Genomic DNA, 6,000 nt, shown 5'->3' with positions numbered 1-6,000 from the left:
CTGAGATAAATCTCCCTGAGCCTCAATCTCCTCATCTGTAGTGCGGGGTGGGGAGAGGAATGGGCAGAAAACCCAGTGAGACTGGGCGGGAGGGGAGGATGGTGGGAGAGGTCTTGCTACAAGCTGTCTGCCCCAGAGTGGGTCAGCTTCTGCAGGTCCCAGACAGGGGTCCCTCAGGCTGGGCCCCCTGCCTACTACCTTGTGGGGTTGAGGCTGGCCAGTCTCCCAGGTAGTCTCAGGCAGGTTTGGCCTTGGCCTTGGCCTCGGGGTGGGGAGAAGGGGAGAATGGTTTCTGGCCAGGATGTTCTGCCTTCATTGGGCCTATAGTTTCTGGGGGCCTGCTCCTAAGTGCCCTGCCTGGGATGGACAGGCCAGCTGGGTAGCCTTAGCATGACTTAGTGCCCAGGAAGGGGCAGGTTGTCCTGGGACACTGCCAGGGCGTGGGAGGCAGGGCATGCAGCAGCTGTGTCTTCAGAGGCAGGATCAGGGCCATTGGTCACAGAACAACTGGTGCCTCTTTGGGGCTCACTCCCACCACCACAGGGTCCTCACCATCTCCACCTACAGCACCCAGGCTGCTGCTCTGCTCACAGCTTTCAAGACCCAGAGCTGAGACTGGTCCTGTATTGCAGATAGAACTGAGTCCCAGGGTGGGGAGTTGGGGGTGAATTACTTGTAGGATACCACACTGATAAATACCAGGAAAAGCTGTCCCCAGTGCAGAGTTCAGGGACACATACCTCACCCCAAGACCTAGCAGCAGAAGCCCAGGAAATGACCCTGCCCTTGCTCTCTTGGCCTCAGGAAGTTCTGCTTAATGTCTAACCTGAAGCCACTGATGGAGGTGACCCTAGAGTCTCAGCTGGGGTGGGGCTAAGTTGGTCTGTTTGTGTCCCTGTGAAGGCTCCTTGTGTCCAGGAGGTGCCCCTGGGTGGTTTCCGGGCGGTAGCAGGGGCAGCTCTCAACCTTGGTAGTGGTTCAGGGGCGCCCCATGTCAGCCCGGCGGAGAGCCAATTGCCAGGGACTCTGGGCCAAAGAGGGGGGACAGTGTCCATGGGCTCCCAGGAGGTGGCGCCACAGGCTGGAGTAAGCCTGACAGCAATGGGCAAGTCAGGGTGTGGGCGGGGTTAAGTAACAGCGGAGGCTGGCTGTAGGAGGGTGGAACCCGGCCTAGAGCAGAGCTGAGACGGCCTGGCACTGGACCAACCCTGGAGGGGGGCGGGGCCGAGCGGGGCTGTAGGCAGGGCTAAGGCGGTAGGGCCCGCTGCCGAGAGCCGCTCCGAGTTAGGCCGCGGACTGGCGCTTTAACTGGGCGGGTCTTTTCTCGCTCAGACACCGAGGCAGAGACCCTGAGGGCATTAGGGTGCGAGTTGCTGGGGTTTGGAGCCTGCCTTTCGCTGCGGCCGTTCTCCTTCAGAAAGGGAAGCTAGCAGAGAATAAATGGAAGGGGCGAGTCTGGGGCCCAGGCTTCCAGATGCCTTCTGTTACTGGGGCCCTGCTGGCAAACCTTGAATTCGGATGTACTTAGGCAGGAAGGAATAAGGACCTTTCCTTTGCACCTTAGCTTTTGTAAACCTCCAGGATTCCTGCGGTGGAGGCCAGCATGGGGCCTGCACACAGTAGGGCTCAGTGCTTGTTAGATGCTCCCTGCGTCTCCTCTTCCTCCAGCCTGAGAGCTCCTGAGAACACGGCCTAAAGTGCTGCGGATCTGGGAGGGTCCTGGATGGAAGCCAGGTGGCTCCAGTTGCTGTGCCCCTAGGAGAAGACACTTGGCAGTAGAAACAGACAGGGATGGGGTAGCAGATGACACTTTCTCTGAGTCGACCCTGGAGTGGGGGCACCCTGAAGCCCCAGGGAACACCCTGCCCAAAGCTCTCTCCACAGCCCTGGGCACTCACTAGGACAGCAGGGAACATCCATTTGGCAGCTGGCTAGAGCTCCCAAAGGCAGGGCTGAGTGTATTCTTGCCTTGTGTCCTCATGGTGTTGCAGCCTCAGGCTGTAGCGGGCAAAGCCCAGGTTTGGGACTTGCTAAAATGGCTGGGAGTTCAGGTCAGGCCAGCTCCTTTTCCAGGGATCATGCCCCATTTCCCTCAGCATCTCTGTTGCAAAAGGTCTTGGGAGAGAAAGGTGAAGAATGGGGCTGGCTCCAGCCCACGATGGTAGGGGATGGGGAGGTCCTGATGGGAGGTGGCAGCAGCTTTCCTCTGGGTGTGCCTGTGGGAGAGGACCAGCTTTGTCCTGGATGAACTCACCCTCAGGGAACATGTGCCTAGTTGGGCTGGACAAGAAGCAGGGCCTGGGGGATGCTGAAGGGGATGCAGTCCTCCTCTTGTTTGAGGAGCACATGGTGCATATGTGTGTAGGGGGGATGCCAGTGTTTCTGTGTCCAGTACAGTGATTAGAGGGCAAATGAGAGGCTAAGGAGGCATCCAGTGTGACCCCAATGGCTCTGACTCAGCAGCCACTGTGCCTCCCAAGGCTCACCCTGGGTCCCAGGCAGTACAATCAGCTTACTCCTCTCCTCAGAGACGCCCTAGGCCAGGCAGGGCTAGGAGAGGGACACAGCCACCCTCTGAGCCCCAAGAAGATCCCTGGAGCAGATCCGGGGATGAGGGAGGGCTTGGTTGAAATGAGCAAAGACTGGGGGAGGGAGGGCTCAGGGGAACACATGACCTTTCTGTTCTCTGAAGGCAAGAGGAAGATGTACTTTGTTCAACCTTACTAGGAATTCCTCAGTCTGTACTGTTAGCTTATGGTCAGAAAGGCCACCTTCTCAGAAAGCTGATGCCCATGCCAGGCCTGCCAGCTAGGGGAGTTATTAATACATAACTAGCAGTGCTAACCCAGATGCTGCTGTGTAACTGATACCTGCTGCTACCCACCCCAGAACCCCAGGGAAACCTGAGTGTGACTTCAGCCCTTACAGCCTGGCCTGGCCTGGTGGTGCTTTGGCCACACCCACGGATGCAGGGGATGGTAGTGGTCCTGCATGGAGGGCCAGCAGTCAAGCCCTACAGATTCAGGGCCTGGTTTGAGCAGCAGGCAGACAAAGGCCAGACTTGGAGATTGCAAGTTCAGTGAGGGTGGAGTAAGCTCAACAGCCTTGATTTCTGCTGCATCCTTGGGCCCTAGCATGATGCTGTCTTTATTCTAGGGCTCAAAAGTGCCAAATTGAACTGAAATTATTTAACTAAATTGAATTTAACTGAATTGAAATCATCCATCCTAGAAGAGGCCTAAGGGACTGTGGACCTTTCTACTTGCCATAAGGGTTTTGTTTCACCAACCTGCCCTATTCTGTCCATCTTTCCTGGAAGGCAGGAATTCTTCCAGTGGCTCCTGGAAGCTCCCTGGACAAAAAAAAAACCTTATGGTAATCCACTCTGATCAGGACAAAGATAAAGCTCAGTGCAGAGAGTAGCTATGTCCCATGGCCTGAAATACCTGGTGGTAAAGGTTAATTCTCAGTAATGGGCTTGGGTTTGCTGTAGTGGAGCCACAGAGGGTCAGGAGGTAGGGTTCCCTTTAATAGACTTCCCTGAAGACATGTGGAACTGAGTCTGATGAAGGGGTTGAACTAGCTTTCCCTTCCCGTGAACTGTCCAAGTCATGTATGGTCCTCTGTTGCCTGGAGTAGGATACATGGGCTGGTTAAGAGAGGGCATAGGGGCATGACTTGCCACCTGACCTGTTCCCCCTGCTCCCCATCCATGGAACAGAGGTAGGTGGAAGCAACTCCATGGAAACTGGGATCCTAGTGGGAAGGACTGCAATAGTAACTGAGGTAGCATTTTCTTTTTTTTTTTTCTCATTATTTATTTATTTTATTTCTGGCTGTGTTGGGTCTTCGTTGCAGCACGTGGGATTGTTGTTTTGGTGTGCAGGCTATTCATTGCGGCAGGCAGGTTTTCTCTCTCTGTTTGTGGCGTGCGGGCCTAGTAGTTGTGGCGTGCGGGCTTAGTTGCCCCGCGGCATGTGGGATCTTAGTTCCCTGACCGGGGATCCAACCTGCTTCCCCTGCATTGGAAGGCAGATTCTTTACCACTGGACCACCAGGGAAGTCCCGAGGTAGCATTTTCTATAGTTTACAGGAAACCATTTGTGTGCTTGTCTCTCCCCTTCTGCAAACTGAACTTCTTGAGGGAAGTTCCCACAGTCTTCACTGGGCCTGGCGCCGAGTAAGAGTTAGGTATGCACTGGCTGAAGGAGGATGAGTGTGCGTGCACGCACGAATGAGATCTGCAAAGCCAGCCTGGAGGCCTGTTTGGGGGAAGGCAGAGGGGCAAGGAAAGCAGCATGTTTTGACTTGGACAGTTACAACTTGGAGAAGCCATGTCTTCATTATGTCACAACAAGCCTTTGGAAGCACATAACTCTAATAGCAATGGGGCTTAATTAGCTTTCTTGGGAGCAATGCACGGGCGGTGGGGCTAGGCTAGTGATAAACATTTCCGATAATTTTTTTACTGGCTTTTTTCACATAATTCAAGTAAAGATTTGCACATTGCAACAGTAAAGGAAGTATGCAGACAAGGCATCAAGCAAATTCTATACTTTTCAGTTTTGCTCCCTTTTCCTACTCTACAAAGGGCATGGGTCATCTGAAGATCCTAGTACACAAGCAGAATTGTCCTAGCCAGCCCAGATGAGCTGCTGAGCAGGACAAAGATCGAACAGGTTTCTTGTTTGTAGCCTCATACCAGCCTTAGGCTTGCTTGAGAGCTGCCTTATTCCCCATGTTAGTGGGTAGTGCTGACAAACCTCAGCCAGGAGGGAAACCTTCTGTTTCTTTGGGCTTCCTTCCTTCCTCTTCAGTCCTGTTTTTCCATCCCAGAGGAGGAATGCACACAGGGATCCTATTTCCTGAGTTGCTTCTCACTGGGAGGTGAGATAAGCCTCAGCATCACTACAAAAAAAAGAAGAGTGCAGAGGTCAGGGGGCCCTGTAGATGGGAGCCAGCTCTCCCAGCCTCTCTGGAATAGTCCAAAGCCCATAGCAACACGTCACCCAGAACTGTCCTCAGTCATGCTTCATCATTCTCTCCCATCTCCACACTCTCTACCTCCTCTTCTTGCCTGCAAAGTTTGTCATTCCTCTTCACCACCGTTGGCATCTTCATCTTTGGCTCCTGAGCCTCCCTGTGGAGGTCACCATGCTGAAAGTAGCAGCCCAGGGTAAACTGGATTGTGTGGGGAAGCAGGACAGCCTCAGAGTCTGCACTCTGACCCCTGTGCATGGGCTTGCATGCCTTTTGCCTTGCCCATGGCCCAGCTGGCATCCAAGTGCAGCTCCTGAGGCCCTGCATCTCTTCATTCTTCCAAGATTTGCCTTCCAATGACTAATAGTTTCTACAAATCCCAGCAGCAAGCTGGCTCTGACTAGGCCTTTTCCTACCTGGGTAGATTTTTTCCCCCTGATTTCATTTTCCCTCTGGTCTTCTATAAGTGTTTGAGAGCACAGACTGGAGAAGTAAGTGGACATGTGTCCATTCATCAGTTCTGTTTTGGCATGTGGACTGATTCTCCTCCCATCTGGTCTTTCTCCAAAATGACTGCTATGTGTCATATGTCACACTGAAGTGGGAAGAAAATACATTTGGCAAGTGAAGTTTAGGGGGCTGGGAAGCTTCTGTAGGGTCTCCAGGTCCATCCCGTCCGTGGCCAGGCAGCAGCTGGACGAAGGAGGGAGTGGTACCAGACATACCACACAGCTGGTTTGCACAAACCGAGAGATTTGTGCATTCACTTGTCATGAAGTCAAGCCTAGTGAATTCTCCTAGGTCAGTATAGGCAGCTTGTCTATAACCCCTCCACCAGGAGACACTCTGGACACAACCTCAGCGCCCTCCTTTTACTCATTAAGTCAACAACCCAAATGCAGTGTTGCAGGAGCTACAGCCAAAGGTCCCTCTGGTGTGCTTTTAGCCTGGTGGTTGGTGAAGCCCTTGGAAGTGCAAGTGAGGGAAATGCTCAGAGCTGCAAAGAGAACTCAGCCCAAT

This window comes from Phocoena phocoena, chromosome 10, assembly GCF_963924675.1.
Source record: "Phocoena phocoena chromosome 10, mPhoPho1.1, whole genome shotgun sequence".
In the NCBI taxonomy this organism is placed as follows: Eukaryota; Metazoa; Chordata; class Mammalia; order Artiodactyla; family Phocoenidae; genus Phocoena; species Phocoena phocoena.
The sequence above is the reverse complement of the archived record's forward strand: the minus strand, read 5'-3'. Positions refer to the sequence as shown.